Here is a 21,744-nt window from a genome sequence, read left to right on the forward strand (position 1 = left end):
AACCACAACAATACCACTACCTGCCTATTAGAATGACTAAAATGAAAAAGACTGCGATACCAAGTGCTGACAAGGCTATGGAGGAACAGAAAGTCTCAAATACTGCTGGCAGGAATGTAAAATGGTACAACCAATGTGGAAACAGTTTAGCAATTTCTGAAAACGTTAATTATACACCTACCATATGATCCATGCATTCCATTTACCCAAGAGAAATGAAAACATATATCCATATAAAGACTTGTACATGAATACTCATAACAGCTTTATGTGTCATGGCCTAAAACTGAAAATGTCCATGAACAGATAAATGATGAACAAATTGTGGTATATCCACAATGGACTATTAACTTGGCAATAAAAATAAATGAACCACTGGTATATGAAATAACATCGATGAATCTCAAAATAACTACAATGAGTGAAAGAAGCCAGGTAAAAATGAGTATTTATTGTATGATCCCATTTTTATAAAATAATAGAAAATGAAAACTAATCTATAGTGTCAGAAAGCAGACCAGTGGTTGCTTGGAAATGTGCGGGGAGTGGGTGGGAATTGGAAGGATTACAAAGGGGCACAAGAGAACTTTTGGAGATGATTAATGTATTTATTATCATGGTTGTGGGGATGGTTTCATGGGTGTATACATATGTCAAAACTTAAATTAGAAGCTTTACATATTTGCAGTTTATTATATATCAATTATACTTCAGTAGAGCTGTTTAAAAATTAAATGGATTCCTGCCCTACTTACTGCAATGAATTTGCAGAGGGCTAGTTATTTTCTTTGTAGGGGGTGTGTGGACTGGTAAGGGGATGTAGGGGAAAGTCCCCAGTATGCCCTAAAACATTACAGAAAAAATCTTATCAAAAGGAAGATTATGGGTATAGCGGTATGAGATATAAGCAGAAGCAAAAAGGCAAGTTTTTCTGAAAATTATTTTGGATTAGTCTAGGTTAGACCCCTGCTACATGCACTCTTAGCACTTGTACATATCCTTTCCAACTTGTCATACATATTATTTCTGCCTCTCCCACTCCAGGAGGGCAGGCACAATAGAATCTATCTTATTCCTTAAAATATTCCTAATACCCAGCAGAGTGTTGGGTATTAGGTCTGATTGGTCTACACAAGCAACACACTGTGTGATTAAGAGTCCAGGGTTCTGAAACCAAACCACTGACACTTAAATTGTAGTTCTGTCACTTCTAGCTGTGTAACTTTGGAAAAGTTATTTAACAACCCTGCCTCAGGTCCTTCACCTGGAAAAAGAATTACCTACCTCATAGGGTGGATGTGATGATTACATTAGTAACATATGAATGCCTGGCATACAGCAAATATTATATTATAGTTACCGTTATCATCATTGTCATCATCTCCAATAATTTAAGAAGGGCATTTAAAGGAGATTCAGAATTACCTGATTTATGAAGCCAGATCAATTATCTGAGGAATAAGTGGCCTCAATAGGAAGCAGAAAGTATATAAAGAGCTACATAATTGTGTCAGAAGGAGGAAGGGGGAGCTCCTAAGCATAGGCAGTGTAGGGCAATACATTTCTCTTGAAGGAATTACTCAAAGTGAGAAGACCATGCTTGATCAAGAAGGGCATATTAGTAAGTAAAACAGCAGAGAAAGTACAAGTGATTTTTATCCCAAAGCAAATCTCCTCAAGTGCAAGGCAGGTAACACGTTCTGTCTAGTAGTACCGAAACACAATGAGAAACCGTACTCTCGCGTTCAAAACAAAAAGCTAACCACAAGGCGAGGCCACAAAGTCCTGAACATGCAACTGCCTCTCTTCTTGGATTGTGCTCATCATGCTCATGCCTTACAGACGAACTGTCAGGCATTACCTGACACTCACCCCTACTGGGGATGGGAACAGGGCTCTGACAGCAGCGATGCAGCAGTGTGGGAATCCTTGGGTTGGCACCAGCCCCTCGGCTTGATTCAGACCTATCATCTCTTCTGACTTTGATTTAATACAGCAATTACTGGTAATGTGGTTTGAAGGAGATAAACGCCCAGTGTAGCCAGCTGTCGCTTACTCTGCTTATGATGCAAGAACATTCTTTAATTAAAATTCTCTTTATGATAAAGGGGCTGCTTCACTGAATGTGCAGCCCTGATACGGAGCTTCCCCCAAAAGCGGATTAGAAATCACAGTTGCCCCTCCTCACTTCTGGCACAGCATCCAGATACACAATCACTCCATCACCGACAGTGAGTTTCTTAACCCCAGATTTTTCTGATTCTTATAGTTAGATCCTGGTAACAACTTCTTTCCACTTCTCACAATCGCAATGTCAGCATTACAGTATTTCCAGTGAGGAAGACTCATTTCTCATTTTTGCAAAGAAGATCCCTTAATTTCCTTTTAAGTAAAGAGCAAAGTAAACATTCATAAACATACATGCATTAAAAAGACTCTGTACCCATTTCACTGAAAAATAAAGTATAGCTGAATATACCAATAGCTCTAAAGTCAGTTTTAATTCATAATGCAATGGTTTGTTATACCTTTTGTATCTAGGAATCCTTGTAGAATTGTCCTAAGTGAAATAAGCAGAGGAAGACTAACAGAGTCTCCCAGGCTTGTGCCCATGTCATAAAGGGCACGCCTTACGCGTGCTACGAGCGTAAGGCACGGCACTGGCTACTCCAGCTGTTAGGCAGCCAACAACAGCAACAGCCGCCCGACAATTAGAGGGAGAACAGTAACCACGTGGGGCCTCAAGAAGGATCATTTGGTATACAGTAGGTTACTAGTTCCTGAATCAATCAGTAACAATTTGATCCAGTTACAAAACTTCCCACCCCTAAAAGTAGAGATAAGAAAACAAAAATTTATGGTTAGCTGGGATCTATTATTTTGATTGCCTTGTAGAGGACGGTCATTGACAATTATCCTTTTAAAAAAAAAAAAAAAAGAAAGAAACAGAGAGCACAAGGTCTAAAGCAGTTATAGTCTGCAAAGTGGAAGCAAGGAGATCCAAGACCAAACATGTACGTTCTTTTCCTATGGCATACGGTGCAATTTCAATGTGAAGGTCAAAACTTAAGAATTGATTTCCTATTCTACTACAGGGGAGTGGTGTCTCAATTACAATCAATCCAACTAATATATCCTAAGAGCCTCTAAACTTAAATTATATCCCCTTTCGGAAGAGTGCCATATGCCTCCTCAGGAAATCCGAGATGAAGACTAGATTCCCTCTCAGGAGGCCTTGCCAAGACCCACTTTAATCTTAGGTGTACGAATACAGAACTAATGTCATCCTTGCAATACCAATGATACTCCGGGGAAGTATGCGTGGCTCTCTAGTTCTGTGTGAGAAAAGTGATCTTCTTTTTGAGAGAGAGGGGGCTGGTAGAGAGAGGTCTCTGGAAAAACAACTATATGAATATATACAATATAGATATTTTACCCTAGCCCTTGGGGAAAATGGCCTGGCATAATTAACAAGATTAAAGAGGGATTTAGGATAAATAAGTTGAAAGTTAGTCTGATCTTTACAGGATTAAACTCAAAATCCTAACATGAATCCAATGATTTTTAAGATCAACACCATATAACAGGATTAAACCAAGAGCTGCTTTTGTTTTCATACTGGAAACAATCACAGTTAGCAAATCCAGGCCTAGAGCACCACCTCAGCAGTTAAACAGTGGGAATTTTAGGACTAAAGATAGCGGCCTTTACTCTAACTTGGCTTGCTGCGGTCCTATCTCCACTGGGCCAAGATCCCTTATGTATATATCCGAAGTCCAAAGAGCTTGGAAAACTATTTCCTTCTTTCTTCTCCCTCCCCGCCGCCCCTGCCACCTAACTTTGTGGTGGTGGAAGAAGGACTCATTTGGTGATAAAATGGGACCCAAACACCATAACTGGTGTGAATATTAAAAAACATTTAGCTGTAAATATATGAATGAGTGCGATTACTAGGTGTTGTCCATGCCCAACTAGGGGTGTTACCCTAACAGAGAGCCTATGTACTGCTTTTCCTTTCTAAAATCTAAGATTCCAAAATAAAATAGATATCTGACTCCAAGGGTTTCAGATAAAGGACTGTGGAACTGTAATAACTTTGTAAATGTGTAGTTCTTTAACTTTAAAAAGGTGACCATGATATGAAAATTGCAAATTCAGGGAAACAAAGTAAAACTGCTGACACAATAAACAACAACATGCCACATAATGGCTATCAAACTGCAGCCAGCACGACTAAGATAGACATGCGCTGGGGATAAATTAGAAGAGACAGAGACCCAGCTGGAACCAAATATGTTACAAACTGATAATTACATTTTAATAAAGGCCAGAAAAACAGTATATTTTGAGAAAATTTTCTCTGAAGTCTAGTTCAGGGTTAAGTTTTTTAAAGTTGCCATAAATCAAAGGCAAAAATAAAAAAAAATTTGGGGGGGCGTTATATACCAGAAAAGATACCATGAAGGTTCTATTCAAATAGCATAATTAGATAAATATCTATTTCCTGAAAATCTATGGAGCCCTATGACTTGTAGAATTTTAATTCCAAAAAAAAAAAAAAAAAGTAACACAGAAAGTTTGGAAGATAGTACATGTACCATTTATTTCTCTTGGAACATTTATATTTATACACATGTTTCTCTTTGACAGAAATACTATCAATTAACATAAAACAAAACTAGTGACTTCTGCTTCCTGGAAGGAGTACATACCTCATCCCTATTCCTCCCACTAAGTACAATTTAAGACCCTAGACATTTTATATATTAAACAAACATAAGAAGACTCTTAAAGGTGGAGAGAAGAAAGCAAACTGGATTGGGACCTCAGAACACAGTGGTGAGTTCCCTGGGTTTCCTTTATGCCTTCTATAGCTCAAACTTCGAGCTAAAGAACCCGCAAATGCCAATGGGTTCAGACAAAAGGCCTGAACAAAAGCGTGCTCTCTGCAACCAAAGAACATGGAAAGGGCCACCCTAGCAAGACAGAAAACTTTAGACTGCTCTAGTCCAGCCATACCCGCACCTCACTCCCACCCACGGCAGCAAAGGCCAAGTGGGGAGCTGAGACTTCCACCCTCACCAGGCCATAACCAGGCATCCCAACATCCCTGCCCAAGTAATATTAGAGAAGGAGAGGCAGGGAGCCCACATATGCATCTCCGTAAGACTGTAAAACTTAAAAACAAAAAACATAGAGGAAAATCTTCAGGACCTAGGGCTAAGCAAAGAGTTCTTAGACTTGACACCAGAAACATGACTCATAAAAGGAAAAACTGATAAATTCTTCTGTAAAAGAAACAAAAGATAAGGAAAAGACAAGCCATAGGGTGGGAGAAAATATTTGCAAATATGACAAAGGACTAGCATCTAGAACACAGAAAGAACCCTCAAAACTCAACAGTAAAGAAATAAACAATCCAACGAGAACGTAGGCAAAAGACACTGATACCACCAAGGAGGATATACAAATAGTAAATGAGCACATGGAAAGATGTTCATCACTCAACATTAGGGAAATGCAAATTAAAACTATAATGAGATGCCACTACATATCTATCAGAATAGCTTTAAAAGAAAGTGACAACATTAAATACTGGTGAGGATGTAGAAAAACTGAATAACTCATACATTGCTGGTGGGAATGTAAAACGGTACAGCCACTCTGCAAAAACAGTTTAGCTGTTTCCTAAGAAAGTAAAGATGCAATTACCATAGGATCTAGCAATTGCACTCATGGGCATTTCGTCCAGAGAAATGTTCACATAAAAATCTATACACAAGGGGCTTCCCTGGTGGCGCAGTGGTTGCGCGTCCGCCTGCCGATGCAGGGAAACCGGGTTCGCGCGCAATTACCATAGGATCTAGCAATTGCACTCATGGGCATTTCGTCCAGAGAAATGTTCACATAAAAATCTATACACAAATGTTTACAGCAACTTTATTCATAATGGGCAAAACCCGGAAACAACCCAGATATCTTTCAATGTGTGAATTTTTAAACAAACTGTGATACATCCAAACCACAGAATACTACTAAGCAATAAAAAGGAACGGATGATTGTTACATGCAACAACCAGGATGAATCTCCAGAGAATTATGCTTAGTTTTAAAATGCAATCCCCAAAAGTCATATGCCATATGATTCCATTTATATAACATTCTTAAAATGACAAAATTACAGAAACGGAAAACAGATGAATGGTTGCCAAGAGTTAAGGAGAAGTAGGAGCAGGTGGGAGGTGCCTGTGGCTATAAATAAACAACTAGAAAGAATCCTTGTGGTGATGGAAACGTTCTGAATCTTGAGAGCATCACTGTCAACTTGCTGGTTGCGACGCTGTACTAGAGTTTTGCAAGACGTCACCACTGGGGGAAACCGGGCAAAGGGGGTACCTGGGCTCTCTCTGTACTACTTTTTACAGCTCCATGCAAATCTACAATTATCTGAACACTAAAATTTTAATGGAAAAAATGTATCTGTTGCTATAAAGGACATTATTGGGACAACTGGCAAATTGGAATGTGGGCTGCAGATGAGATGATAATATCCATATTAAAAGTCCTGGTTTTGGCTTCCCTGGTGGCGCAGTGGTTGAGAGTCCGCCTGCCGATGCAGGGGACACGGGTTCGTGCCCCGGTCCGGGAAGATCCCACATGCCACGGAGCGGCTGGGCCCGTGAGCCATGGCCGCTGAGCCTGTGCGTCCGGAGCCTGTGCTCCGCAATGGGAGAGGCCACAACAGTGAGAGGCCCGCGTACTGCAAAAAAAAAAAAAAAAAAAAAGTCCTGGTTTTGATAATGTACTCTGGTTCTATAAGAGACTGCTCTTGGTTTTAGAAAATAAGTATGGAAGTATTTGGGACTAAAGGAACAGGATATATATGCATGTATACACATACCCACACATACATACAGATACATATTTAAAAAATTTATTCTCAAAATGTTCATAAAAATATAGAAAAGAGGAAAGAACAGTAAAGCAAATGTGGCAAAATGATAAGGAAAAAAACTTCGGGGAGTGTTATGGATATGTTCATTACCTTGAGTGTGTCACGGGTGTTTACCTATGTCAAAATCCCATCAAAAATATGCAGTGAATCTACAATTATCTCAAAATAAAAAGTTTAATTAAAAAATAAAACTACTTAGCCCTGAAATCAAGAATAATCTGAATACATCAGGCAGCAGTTTTGTATTTTGATGTCACCCAGAACACCACAAAATGATTATGCCTAATGTTTATAATTATTATATCATATGCTTCTTCCTATGGAGCTACCAAAACATTATGGACTTTACAATGTACTCTTTGTGTTCACTAGACACATAGTTGCCCGCATCAGAGGACAAAAGCAGTATGCAGACACTGCCTTGTAACAGCCTTCTATGTATCACTCATGTTTCTTAAATATATTAACTAAAGTTTTTTGCTTTGGTAAGCACTATTAGAACTTAAGATGTAATATAGCACAGGGAACTGTACTCAATATTTTGTAATAACCTACAAGGGAAAAGAAGCTGAAAAAGAATACACACACACACACACACACACACACACACACACACACACACACGGCTGAATCACTGTGCTGTACACCTGAAACTAACAACACTGTAAATCAACTATACTCCAATTAAAACAATTTAAAAAAAAACAACTTAAGAGGGCTTCCCTGGTGGCGCAGTGGTTGAGAATCCGCCTGCCGATGCAGGGGACACGGGTTCGTGCCCCGGTCCGGGAGGATCCCACGTGCCGCGGAGCGGCTGGGCCCGTGAGCCATGGCCGCTGAGCCTGTGTGTCCGGAGCCTGTGCTCCATAACGGGAGAGGCCACAACAGTGAGAGGCCCGTGTAGCACAAAAAAAACAACTTAAGAGATCTTTCCTCGGTTAATATGATTAGCTTTTTTTGCATTACCACTCTTTGAAAATTATTTTGTGAAGAAAAGTAATAAGGATTCACACCTTCTATTTGATCATCAGTTTCCAAGTTAAAATTTTTTGTTATTACCTTCAGTCACCTTAGCCAGAACAAAATACGAATATCAAATAAAAAACACACTTTTAGATACGATTATTTTACTAAGTAATATCCAACACTGTATATCACACCACTTTTTTTTTTTCACACCACTTTTTTAAAAACTATTTTTTATAGTACTTATACAAACTATTAAAACTGAAGGGGAACCTGCTGTATAAAAAAATAAATAAAATTAAATTTAAAAATTTTAAAAAAAGAAAACCAATTTAGAAAAAATAAATAAATAAAATAAAATAAAATACTTCCACTGACTGCATGTATTAAAAAAAAAAAAAAGGGCTTCCCGGGTGGTGCAGTGGTTGAGAGTCCGCCTGCCGATGCAGGGGACACAGGTTCGTGCCCCGGTCCGGGAAGATCCCACACGCCGCGGAGCGGCTGGGCCCGTGAGCCATGGCCGCTGAGCCTGCGCGTCCAGAGCCTGTGCTCCGCAACCGGAGAGGCCACAACAGTGAGAGGCCCAAGTACCGCAAAAAAAAAAAAAAAAAAAAGGGAAGGAAGGAAGAAGGAAGAATTAAGACAGAAGATCTGGTTCAAATCAATTAAGGAGCAATATGTAGACTCTTTCTAGAAAGTCTGGGTTCATACTACAGTACTCATTACTTCCCACTTAAGACAACAACGGGAAAGAATCTATCACAGATACTTTGAAATCACCTTTTAAAACTAAGATAGCGGGAACATGGTGGTGCAGTGGTTAAGAATCCGCCTGCCAGTGGAGGGAACACGGGTTCAAGCCCTGGTCCAGGAAGATCCCACGTGTCGCGGAGCAACTAAGCCCATGTGCCATAACTACTGAGCCTGCGCTCTAGGGCCCACGAGCCACAGCTACTGAGCCCGCGTGCCACAACTACTGAAGCCTGCTTGCCTAGAGCCCGTACTCTGCAACAAGAGAAGTCACCGCGATGAGAAGCTCGTGCACCGCAACGAAGAGTAGTGCCGGCTGGCCGCAACTAGAGAAAGCCCATGTCCCGCAATGAAGACGCAACGCAGCCAAAACTAAATAAATAAATTTATTTTAAAAAAAACACACAAAAAACTAAGATAGCATCCATAAGACTCCCAAAATATAAAATCCAGAAGTATGATATTATTTACCACCCAAATCAAAAGAATCTAGGAATATCGATCTCTAAGTTCTAAAATATTTGTGATGGCAGGAAGGAATAACTGTTTTATTTGCTGTCTCCTTCCTTTCATTCCAGCCAGAATGTCTCACTCCACACTCTGCCAAGCTTTAGACTAATGAGTATAGGAACTCATTCCTACTTTCACCAAAAACATATAAAAGTAGTTCTCTGATGAGGCAATGGTTTGACTGATTGAGCATCCAAATCAAGGCTGCTGTGTATTCCTAGCACTGACAGAGTGCTTGGCCCACAGCAGGTGTGCACAACGTATTTGCTGAATTAAAAAAAAGTAAATAAAGAAATAAATTATGTCCAAAACCTATTTACTAAAGAGGCCTTGAATCCCTAGTGCTCAGGTACCTTACTCAAGAGTCGGATCTCTAAAATACTGCCTGGGCCATTTGCCTCAGCATGAAAATTCACCTGCCTCAGCTAGTATCCTTGGATTCTAGACTTCGGCACATGGATCTTCTATATCACCTGACTTTTCAGTTCTTATTCAGCCCCAGTGAGTAAGCCCTCTATGGCTCTGGTTTTCTTACACATATAGGACCTCACTCTAAATCTATCACCTTGATCCAGCCTGCTCTTTCCACCTTAACTATAAGCTGCCATATACAGAAATATTCAATTTCACATTAGCCTCTGTCATCTTGATTCCCTGGCTTGTAGTTCTATGATACCTGCAGTTTTAACGTGGAAGTTACGTGCCTTGGAGCAATCCTGCACGTGTTGCTTTTCGGTATCCTACAATTTAGTTTGCTAGCAGTATCTCTTTAAGATGTATTCTTTTATACAACAGGATAAATGCCTTATTCAGTGTCACAGTGAATGACAAAGCCTGACTGCAGCTGATTTTCCAGGATCTTATGTCCAGCACATTAAATAATATATAGACCTCATATTTCAGCTGTAATCAATTACCTTCATTTTTTTTAAAAGAAAGTACTAAATAGACATGAAAAGAAATTAAATTCTTTAAAATCCAGATTCTATTATTGTCTGGCACAAGAGTACAGGTCTAATGCACACATACATTTTTATATTGAATTTAATCCATTCTTCATCCACGTGCCAGCAACGTTAATCATCTTACAGCCTCCAAATACTTCCTGTGGCACCAAGTTCACTATATTTTGGCTAAGTCTGGGCGGTAGCAGCTGATAGAAGAGTTAATGTATTCTTAATATGGTTGGGCTTCACAGGGCCCATCGTCCTCTAAAAACTGTGTGCAAAATGTTATAAAAATGTACATTGTTCTGAGGACCTGGTCCAGAGCTTTCATTTGATTCTCAGAAGTTCAAAACCAAAAATAAAGATTAAGAACCAAAAGGCCAGAAAAATTAACATGGTTTTGTGATAATTCCTTCTTTAAAAAGCTGTTCCATTCAAACACTCCTATTTTTCCTTGGTGAACAACTAATATTTCTAATTTAGGTATTTTCCCCAAGCTCACTTCCTAATCCTACCTCTCTGATGTTTCCCTTTGATTAAACGGCCTTTACTTTCATTTCTAACCCTCAACTCCTTTACAAAAACCCCAAACTCCTTCTCTTTTAAGGGCTAGGCCAGAGACCCAAATACTAGCCCCACTGTAATTCTTTCAAGTCAGGGACCAACTGACAAGAAACATTACAGCTCCAACATTCCAACTGTCTTACTAAGGGGCTAAAGCAGTAAGAGAGATCTTTGTGTGTGTGTGTGTGTTTGTGTGTGTTTTGTTTTCTATTAAACAGTTGTTTAAGGCAATCTGGCTTCAAATCCTCAAGGGAAAATTTGGGGTCAAGAATCTATTGCCCCTTTTTGGTCATGCCTGAATTCTCCTCAAGCCATCCCACATCTTTTGGTGTGAACCAGCTATAATGACACACTGTACTGCAGACTTACCAAAGTGGAAATTCTTTTAGTCACTCTGGGAAAATTAAGAGATGTGTATACACAAGTGTTTCTTACTCACCTTAAAAACCCCTGTACTACAATATTTATTCACCGTTATCTTCTGAATCCTCCTCCATCAGCCCAGAGAGTGCATACAGCCTTACTCTCATGAAATGTTCTTTACAACTTAGAGGTTTAAATGTTCTTTTTTGAACTGTATAGTCTCTCTCACCACAGCCCTGAGATTCTGCTTTATACCTCCTTCTAATTTCTGCCTGAGATCATGGCTCTAAACATACAGAATGTAAATATGGACTTCTGTGGCAAGGTCCCTTCAAAAGGTTCAAAATAGTAACCTCTATGCAAAAGGATAAGGATAACAGAAAAGGGCTTTCCAACAACTTCTGTGTCTTAAGAGAAACAGTAAAATTGAATAAGAAAACAACAGGAGTTTCTGGCTGAGAACTGTCATATGTGAGAAGCAATGAAATAACACAGAACTGTACTGAAAATATCTGGATCACATTATGAACATCCACTGCATCACAGAGAATATGCAGACAGTGCAGGAGACTTGGCTGGATTTATACAGAACATACACTTTTCTGGATAAATGGCTGATAAAAGCAGGTCTCAATTTCCTCTCAAAATAGTAGGGTATGTTATGTTTTTAGGTACTGACTTCCAGTTATTTGAACTTTCAGGATTTGTTTGGAGGCAACAAGAGTTTAATGAACTATACTCTTTTGACCTTTCATTCAGAGATGTGTAAAGAAACATGACTGAGTCTACCTACCAGTGCAACGAGGGACATGGCTATAGAGAATATGAACAAGAAAACAACTCACTGGGGCTCTCCATGTATTCTGGATTGCCTTTATTATCTTTTAGACAGATCTTATTCCACATTACAGTCGGCACCGCTTCGCCTCTCCACTTGCTTCTCTTGCTTCCATTTAGTCCCAGAGTTTGAAACTGTGCACTTAAAAGGGTTACTCCTGATGCTCTTACTTCTTCACGCCACTGGGCTCCCACTCAGCAGCATCTTGGGGGAGTTGGTATGCTGCTCCCTCCCTTGAAAGCTATTCTAAAAGGTCACTATTTTCATTTGTGTTCACTGCCTGCGGAGATAAGATGAAGGGAAACTGAACTTTGGCGGTGCATAAACACAGTTCAAGATCCACGCTCTGAAATATAACTGGGTTTCCCTAAGTAATGTGTGTTCTATGGGTGGAGGAGAGGGGGACAAAAGAGATGTGAAGGTAAGAGAAAGGAAGACAAAACAGTTGGAAGCTGTGATGGCCCAGGGCAGAAGGAAAGGAGTTCTGAACAACAGTTAAGAGGGCTTCAGAGTGAGGGTAACATCAGTAGGCAACAATGGAAATACAGGGAAATGCTGAGTCCTGTGGGCAAGGAATTATTTAATGGAAATAAAGCAGTAAAAATGGGGAAAAGACGGATATCCTACAGAAAGAGGTCAAGATCCAAATGATTAAGGCTTCCGGCTATATCAAACTAGCCTAATCAGAGCTGTTCTCATTCAAGGGGTGCAGTGAGAGTGGACAGGCCAAATCTCACTTTTCCTAGTCACATGAGAAGGAATACCGTCAAACTCAAAAGCAAGAAAAAGGGAATCAGGATCCAATAAGTTTTAAAAGGCACTGGTTAGGGGACTCTTTTGTAAACTGAACTGGGGTTCAGTGTCGGGCTCGGGCCCCAAGAAAAATTAGAGCATCATCATGTACCAGAACAAAAAGACCAGGCGAGGAGACGAGCCAATCTGATAAGGGTCATGTTTAACCCTTGGCACATGAGTAATGAGGCATCAGATTATTTAAAGCCTGTGCTGAGTAGTGGGAAAGTAGCTCCTTAACATAAGGTCAGGCTAAACTCTCTAACTTAGAGTAGAGAGCTGAACTTGCAAGCTTTCTGTGGCCATGGCTGGGCAGGGCTAGGGCAGGCAAAGACCGACAATTCTAAGCAAGATGGTATGCCAGAGTCCAAGTCAGTTCAACATCTACCACCGAGTATCTGATATACTGAGCTAAGTGCTGGGACACAGAGAATTCACCTCCGACTTTAAAGAGTTCACAGGAAAAACCAGAGTGGCCTGTGTGTGACCACTTAACACAGGGTTGCTGTTAGGACTCAATGTGTTAATGACGGTAAAATGTTTAGTAGAAAGCCTGGCAAGTAGGAGGGAGGCATTCAAAAATCAGTAGCTGCTGATCAGTATCCTTATAATTATCATCACCATTATTATCACAATACCTACCACCGTGTTGTAGTTAACAGATTTTTTTAATTCTAGAAGAAACAGCTTTAAAATGTGCAGAATTTGTTTCGGAATGATTTGTTTCTTCAGACTGCCCATCAGACTAAGGATTTATATTACAACTAGGGTAAGACCTCTCTCCACTGATGATCTAGTTCTTATAATAGTCCAGGTGACAATGTTTCTGGCAAACTTTCTCCATCAGTCATGGGAATGTCAGTAGCAATGCAGTCTTGCACCCATGTTACCCACATTTTTTTACATCCTGTGAAGCTGACTTCATAGTTTGTTGCTAATACTCACAAAAGGAGAAAAGCCATTGAGACTGTAGAACAACTACTTCCTTTTGTCACAGATCAAAAGGGAGAGATTGGAAGGGATAGCACAGGTCTTTCCTTCCCTCAAGAGTGAAAAGTCCATCACTGTCATCAGGGTCAATTCGTACTAACTGATCCCCCACGATGAAGCAGATGCTTTACTAAAAGCATACATGAAAAACAATATCCCTAGCCTCCCTCAGGCTAAATTCTAAGAAAAATGATGCGAGGAAACTATAGGAAAACAAACCAAATATGTTCTGAAGTGACTAAAAAGCAATTTAATTTAGAGTCAATCTAGTTTAGAGGTTTGCAATATGTTTAACAGAAAGAAATATGACATTCCATCTACTTGCTAAATCCTTAAAGAGTTACTAAATATAGTAAACTTGTAAGTTCTTAGAAAATATGTCCAATTCAGGGAAGGGGAGGATGGAGACAGAGGGTAGAACATGAGCATAAAAAAATACAAAGAAACAAAAGGAGAGAAAAAGAAGAGTAAAAACAGAGGGGAAACCTGATGCAAAATCCTAAGTGTACCAGGGAAAGAGGAAAATGAGAGGGAAATGAACATGTAACTAGTATCCATGGAGTTAGAATGAATCATGGCTACTGACAGGTTCAACACCTTTGTTTTACTGACAAACTGTGGCCTAGTGAGGCTGTCATTGCTTTGAGTTTACAAAGCTGGAGAGGGGCAGGACTAGAAAGGTGGTTAGTGCACAGTAAATACTCAAATTTGGGATGAATTAAAAAGACAAGTGTTATGGTCTTTATGTTTGTGGGTCCCTCCCCTGCAAAATTCACGTGGTGAAGTCCTAGCCCCAGGTGTGGCTGTGTTAGAAGACAGGGCCTCGGGGTCCCCAGTCTGATAGGAGTAGTGTCCTTATAAGAAGAGCCAGCAGAGAGCCGGCTGACACTCGCATCCACTTTCCTGCTCTTGCTCGCCCCAACGCACGCACGACAAGGAGGTCAAGTGTGCACACGGGGAGACGGCAGCGGCCTACAAGCCAAGAGAAGAGGCCTCAGAACGAAACCTACCTTGCGGGCACCTTGATCTGGGACTTCCCAGGCCTCCAGAACTGTGAGAGAAATTTCTATTGTTTAAGCCACTGGTCTGTGGAAATTTGTTACAGCCGCCCTAGTGAACTAAGACCACAAGCACTGAAGTCGTTTGGCAAGGTATTCAAAAGGAAAGTTTAACTTCTTTATTAAACCTAAAATGAACACACATCTTACCCCCTTTTCTTTTTCTTTATTTTTTTCTGTTAAAGAATGAGAATGGGGCCACTGGCTAGCTTTAGTTTAAGCAAAAATCCAGGTAACACTCTGAAAGAAAAACTACAGGATATCTATACATAGTAGAAACTCAATAAACTTTCAGTCAAATAATGAGTGGTCAGAACTTGATTCTGTGCTTATGAAAGTAACATATCCCTCACCTATTCCCCAAACTATGCACCACCAACTGCAAATAACAAATGCTCAAAGTATGTGTGTCTGTTTTGCAGCCAACACCATAAAGAGGCAGACCGCCTCTTTAAGAATCTGGTCAAGCCCCAAACACCCCTTTTCAACTTGCCTACTCTCCTAGCCCCTTCTTATCCCCTGGGAGTTTATGCCTTGACATTTAAAATTTTACATTTTATTGGCAAAACAAAATAGAATTTTTCATTATCAAATTTTAAGAAATCTGCCTAATATATTTTGTCTGGTGAAATAGTAAAAATAAAAGTAACAGGATTTATTGCCCAACTTGAACATAAATTTTAAAAATTTATTTATTTAATTAATTTATTTAAATTATTTAAATTAGTTTACTTCTTGGTGAAAAGAGGTAAATCTTAAGGGTTCAAAGGAAAATAAAAGTTACTGAAAAAATGCAAATTACCAAAATATAAAAGTAGAAATCTAGCAGTTTTCATTATGCCTTATAGTACTTTCCCAAAACAGTTGCTGCCAATTAGCATGGATGAATGAATGGGCTAAATATATAAAAGAAAAACGAATAAGAAGAACCTAGAGTTTATAGATACAGAGTGGGGACACTTTTAATAAGCATTTCAATTGTCTTAAATTTGTTGATGAAAAGTGCCCAGAAAAAGATTATACCAAGAAAAGGCAGCAAAAAGAATACTGTTCTCCTTGTAACATGAATTAGGTAATATACCACAGCATATCTTACAAATAAAAGCCCCTTAGAGTCTCAAAATAAAACCTCTTTAAATGGATGCCTTAATGGGTCCATCTTGTCTGCTCTGAAAAGAATATTACAGCCAATATACAATCTGTCTAAAATTTACAAAATGGGTCATATTCTAAAAATTCATTTTTATTTCAGAGTTGTTTGGAATTGATCACATTTCCCCATTAAAAGAAATACACACAGACGCACACACACAGACACACACATGTACATATTTATAAATGGCGACTGGGTTTCCACACCAGACCACAAGAGCCCAGGAATGTAATCAGGGAGTTGGGGTGTGGGGGGGAGAGAACATAGGAGTTCGCAGAACCAGTAATGGACCTGAACTACCGTACATCTGAAATAAAAATAAACAGAGGACAAGATAGTTAAAATAGCAGCAAATTACAAATAATGCCAATGTAATTAAATAAGAAATGATGTGTTTTTTTCCAAATCATCTTGAATATTGGTTAGCAGTAGAAGATAAATTTAATCCGCTAAGAAAGTGGAGATGTCTGTGGAGACGTAGAGGAAGGGGTAGGAGTACTTTCAAGCATTTTAGTGACTGGTGCAATTTTTTTTTTTGTGGGGGGGGTACAACTTTTAAAAATACAAATTTCATTTCCACATCTACAACATTTCCATTTTCCCTGATACAAATGTAATTCTAGTCAATCAATCATACGGAAGGTAATTTGTTTATTTTGTAAATGGGATAAAAAGATGGAGACAAGGAAAAGGAAACATAGCAAGATTTAGAACAGAATCAGGAAGGGAAAGTTAAGTGCTTAATAAATACTTGCTGAAAGGAGAGGAGGGAGAAATCTAAAAAGACTGCTGACAGTGGAAATAACTAAAGTTTAAATAGTAAAAGAGAAAGACGGAGGTAAAAAGGAGAAAGAAGGACCCGACATGCCCGTACTATTTTTAAAGGGGGAAGAAAATAGGTGGTAATCAGAGAGTTCTCAGTACTGCCACTCGGGAGGGTCACTGACTCAGAACAGCTGGGATGGGTCTAGCCAGGAAACAATCATGATAACTAACATAAATTGAACATTTATTATGTACCAAGAACTGTTCTGAGAGCTTTTACAGGCTCAAAGCAACCTTCTGAGATAGCTACTATTTTTGTTGTTGTTCTAATTTTATAGATGAGAAAGCACTTTAATATGCCCAATGTCATTAAGACAGAATGCCAGAGAGCCAGGATTGAAACCTCGTCGACTGGGTTCCAAAGCCTGCACCATGAAGCACTTACTGCCTCTACAGTAAAACCATCACATACACAGGGACAGGTGGTCCTAGTAAAGGAGAGAAAATGACGATGACAAATAAAAAGAAGAGCTCTGCATTGTAAATTCCTATAGTTACTAAGTATTCCCCTGTTAATGAAAAAGTAACCACTAGAAAACCTCTGGAATTCAGCACCCATTTGACAAATATTTATTGCGCATCATTCACTGTTCTACACACTAGGGATACAGCAATAAACAAACCAGACAAAAATCTCTACAGGTGAGGAAAGTAGTAAAAAAGATGTTTTTACAGTATACTAGAAGATGGTAAGAGCTATGGAGAACTTAAAATGACTAAAAAAAGAGCTAAATGAAAAGGTAACATTTCAGCAGAAATGTGAAGGAGCTGAAGCAGTACACATGAGGGTATCTGGAGGAGGGCATGACAAGCAGAGGAAACAAGTACTGCAAAGTGCCTGGCAAGCTTGAGGAACGGCAAGAAGGCCAGTGTGGCTGGAGGAGACTGAGGACGGACAGGAGGAGACAGAAGTCAAAGAGGTACCCAGGAGCCAGCTCAACCAGAGGCTTGTAGGGACTCTGGCTTTTCAGTGAAACACATGAGTGGATTTTTGAGCATGATCAGATTTATATTTTTACAGGTCTAAGTCAGATGCTGTGTTCAGAATAAATTATTTGGAGTCAATGGTGGAAGCAGGGAGACCAGGTAGGAGACTACTGCAATAATACAGGTGAGAAAGGATGGGGTACTGAGCGAGGAGAGCAGTAGCAGAGCTAGTAAAAAGGGATTGGATTTAGGTGATTTTTGAAAGGCAGAGCCTAAAGGATTTGCTGATTAATAACACTGGCGTGAGGGAGAATCCAGAATGACTGCAAGTTTTCTTCTGGCCCAAGCAACAGAAAGATGTCATCTGAGAAGGGGAAAACTGTAGGTGTTCCCACAGGCTTGAGACTGGAAGAAGGCAAGTGGAGACCAGGAGTTCAGCCTGGACAAGTTAAGTTTGAGGTAACTATTAGGTATGGAAATGTCAAGTAGACAACTGGATGTAAACTTCCTGGGAGGGATCTGGCCTGTAGGTATACATTTGAGAATCATCAGCATACAGACAGTATTTAACCCCCGGTATACCATCAGAGTCCCCTGGGCCCAACTTTTCTTTTTTGAACAGTTCTATATTTAAGGATTTATATTTTATGACTTATTCTTTCTCAGAGGTATTTCCTATCCCCGCACCCCCCTGAAAACCCAAAGAAAATGTTACTTTAAAAATAATAACAAACACATTCTATCCTGCAATTAACATAAGGGTTCCCTGAACGCTTTTATAAATCTAAGGTGCATTATGAGATTTTAGGGATCTTATTTTCCCTATATTTTGAAACATCCTGATTTTTCAATAAGCTTTACTCATTAATTATTCCCAACCATGTTTTAAAAAATGACCAAAGTAATAAAATGACAGACCAATGGCATACTCACTTAGAAGAATGATACAATAGTGAAATAAATCACCACTAACACATCATCCTTCAGTTTTCTTACTGCATTGTGCTAAGTATTGTATCATCTTTCAAGAAGGCATTAAAGAAGATTAGAGATGCTGTGTTTTTACCGTTTGCTCAGTTTTCATTGAATACAGTTTTTCACTTCTCACCCAAAATGACAAAGAAAAACTAACAGAGGAAAATGTTTCACAATTATTAGATGAATCCGAACATGAATGCAAACACGGATAGCAGCACCCTAAACTCTAATGATGATGGTGAAGTCTGATATATAGAAGTGAAATCTTGAGACTACGACTCTTTAGATGATTACATTCTAATCTAGGATATAAGCTTGACCACAGTCAAGAATCAATAAGTAAACAATATATTTCCAATAACAAAAGGAACTATGGTAGTCTCATCCAGTTCAACAGAAAGAATGTCCTCATGCAGTATTTTGCAATGAGAATTGGGATCATCCTGTTTCACTAAAAGGACGTGTAACAGTATTCTTTCTTTTCTTAGAACGGGACAAAATTTACTTGATACAGTTCATACATGGCCAAGTGCTGAAGGTAGATACATATATAAAGGTAACTGGAAGGAAACACATGGTACAGAAATGAAAAGAAGATCATCTTTTGAACATTAATTATGTATTGTCAAAGGATTTCTAAAAAAAATCTTTAAATATTGTGTTTAGACTATGTAAGTGAAGGAAGAAGAACCAGAAGCAATAATTAGCTAGACCCTATTAGAGACATATTTGGAATCTGAAATCAGAATTTACAAGACGGGTATGTTCCAGGTTAATGAATGACATAAGCAATTAAATTACATTCAAAGGAGGCTGCTTTTTGAGGTATACGCTTCCCAAACTAGGAAAATAGGGAATAAAAATTGGGACAGTACATGTCAGTGAAACATCATATATTTGGAAGAGTCACATCTACACAGGTAGAGATCTACACAAGGAGCAGAACAAAGGGTCAAAAACAGTACAAACACTGACACAGAACCTACAACTCACAGCATAAATATAACTTGTGACAATTTTAGAACAAGTTTGGGATTGGCTTCAGTACTACTCAGCAAAAAACTTGCTTTAGTTTGCGCTATTAGGAAGAATAGGCTTGAATTTGAATGTATTTTCACAGATGGAAAAGGAAGAGAAATCAAGAGCACATTATTTAGATTTCAAAAAGAGTAAACGATTCTTTCTGTCCTTAGAAAAACCGTTAATGTTCTTCTCAGCTCAATGCAGTCTCAACTATTAATAGATTCAAAAACCCCTCTTAAAAAAATACCCCAAAAGATCTTGTACTATTAACAAGGCTAAAGAAGGTTTAGACACAATGATAAGAGAGTTAAAATCTGTACTTGTAAAAGAATGGCTGGAAGATAGCCTAAGTCTATTTTCTTCAATATGATTGATATCAGTACAACAAATGCTTTCGTTTTACAGGAAGAGGTTCAATCACAAGATTGCAAATTAATAAGACAATTCCTCATACGGCTAGGAAATGAACTTGCAAGAATAAATACAGAACTAGGAAGAGAACGTTCACCCTCTCAACCACAAGCGTGAGTCTCGGAGAATAGGAAGAAAGAAAGAGGATACAAAAAGGATAGGAAAACATGAAGTACTGCAAAAAAGATTTTTTAAAACACCATGAATAGTATTCAAATGAGACTTGTAGTCACTATAGGAGAGATATGTAGTTAGCTGCGTGAATGCATTTTTTCTTACTTCTAATAAAGTTGTTTTTCACTATAATTTCTTTCTTTTTCTTTCTTTCTTTTTTTTTTTTTTTACAGATTTGGTGCAGACTTTTAAAATTATTTATTTATTTAAAAATTTTATTTATTTTTTTGGTTGCGTTGGGTCTTCGTTGCTGTGCGAGGGCTTTTTCTAGTTGCGGTGAGCAGGGGCTACTCTTCGTTGCGGTGCACGGGCTTCTCGCTGCGGTGGCTTCTCTTGTTGCAGAGCACGGGCTCTAGGCGCGCGGGCTTCAGTAGTTGTGGCTCGCGGGCTCAGTAGTTGTAGCTCGTGGGCTCTAGAGCGCAGGCCTCAGTAGTTGTGGCTCGCGGGCCTAGTTGCTCCGCGGCATGTGGGATCTTCCCGGGCCAGGTTGCGGTGAGCAGGGGCTACTCTTCGTTGCGGTGCACGGGCTTCTCGCTGCGGTGGCTTCTCTTGTTGTGGCATGTCGGCCCTAGAGCATGCGAGCTTCAGTAGCTGTGGCATGTAGGCTCAGTCGTTGTGGTGCATGGGCTCTAGGGTGCACGGGCTTCAGTAGTTGTGGCGCACAGGCTCAGTACTTGTGGCTCGTGGGCCCTAGAGCCCAGGCTCAGTAGTTGTGGCACACAGGCTTAGTTGCTCCGTGCCATGTGGGCTCTTCCCGGACCAGGGATCGAACCCACGTCCCCTGCATTGGCAGGCGGATTCTTAACCGCTGCGTCACCAGGGAAGTCCTTCACTACCATTTCTTATTTCTTAAATTAGTCATAAGAGTTAAACAATCCTCCACTGAAGGATACAGACTGAAATCATGTCAGGTCCACAAACTGATGCCCAATTACATTTCACTGGTATCAAAAAATATTTCGACTATTAACACTTTCACAGGGAGAATAAATTGTGTACTGGCCACGTATGGAGGTATTGCTTTGATAGTCTTATATTTCAAGTTAAGGTCTAAAAAAACTGCAGCTGTGAAAGCAATATAAACGAATTCTAAACTGTATCTCATCTATTAAGTTCCCAGGCCTGAAGAAGCTAACGTCAACTCATCACCTGATACTCGATTTGTACAATACATTATGAACCTGGAAAAAAAAGAGTTAACCAAGATAAAAAGATTAGAGAGCCCACTGGGCCCAGCTGACAAACAGTTTTGGCTATTTGTCCTGGTTAACTGAGAATTAAATCCACGAGACTAGATGAAATCACTAAGTAAAAGAATCAAGAGAAGAGATCCAAAGACTTGACCCAGAGTATTACAACTTTACCACTGAGAAGAGGGGCTTCCCTGGTGGCGCAGCGGTTGCGCGTCCGCCTGCCGATGCAGGGGAACCGGGTTCGCGCCCCGGTCTGGGAGGATCCCACATGCCGCGGAGCGGCTGGGCCCGTGAGCCATGGCCGCTGAGCCTGCGCGTCCGGAGCCT

At 39.7% G+C, this 21,744-nt stretch overlaps 1 protein-coding gene and 1 pseudogene across 8 annotated transcripts in view; one reads left to right on the forward strand and one right to left on the reverse strand.

The window, feature by feature from the left end:
• RBFOX2 (RNA binding fox-1 homolog 2) overlaps positions 1 to 21,744 on the reverse strand; it is a 205,621-nt gene that overhangs the window by 113,744 nt on the left and 70,133 nt on the right. The gene's annotated exons all lie outside the window — the stretch shown is intronic.
• Positions 21,129 to 21,744, forward strand: part of LOC112065909 (ATP synthase membrane subunit K, mitochondrial-like) — a 7,608-nt pseudogene continuing 6,992 nt past the window's right edge.

Source organism: Physeter macrocephalus, chromosome 6 (assembly GCF_002837175.3).
Source record: "Physeter macrocephalus isolate SW-GA chromosome 6, ASM283717v5, whole genome shotgun sequence".
In the NCBI taxonomy this organism is placed as follows: Eukaryota; Metazoa; Chordata; class Mammalia; order Artiodactyla; family Physeteridae; genus Physeter; species Physeter macrocephalus.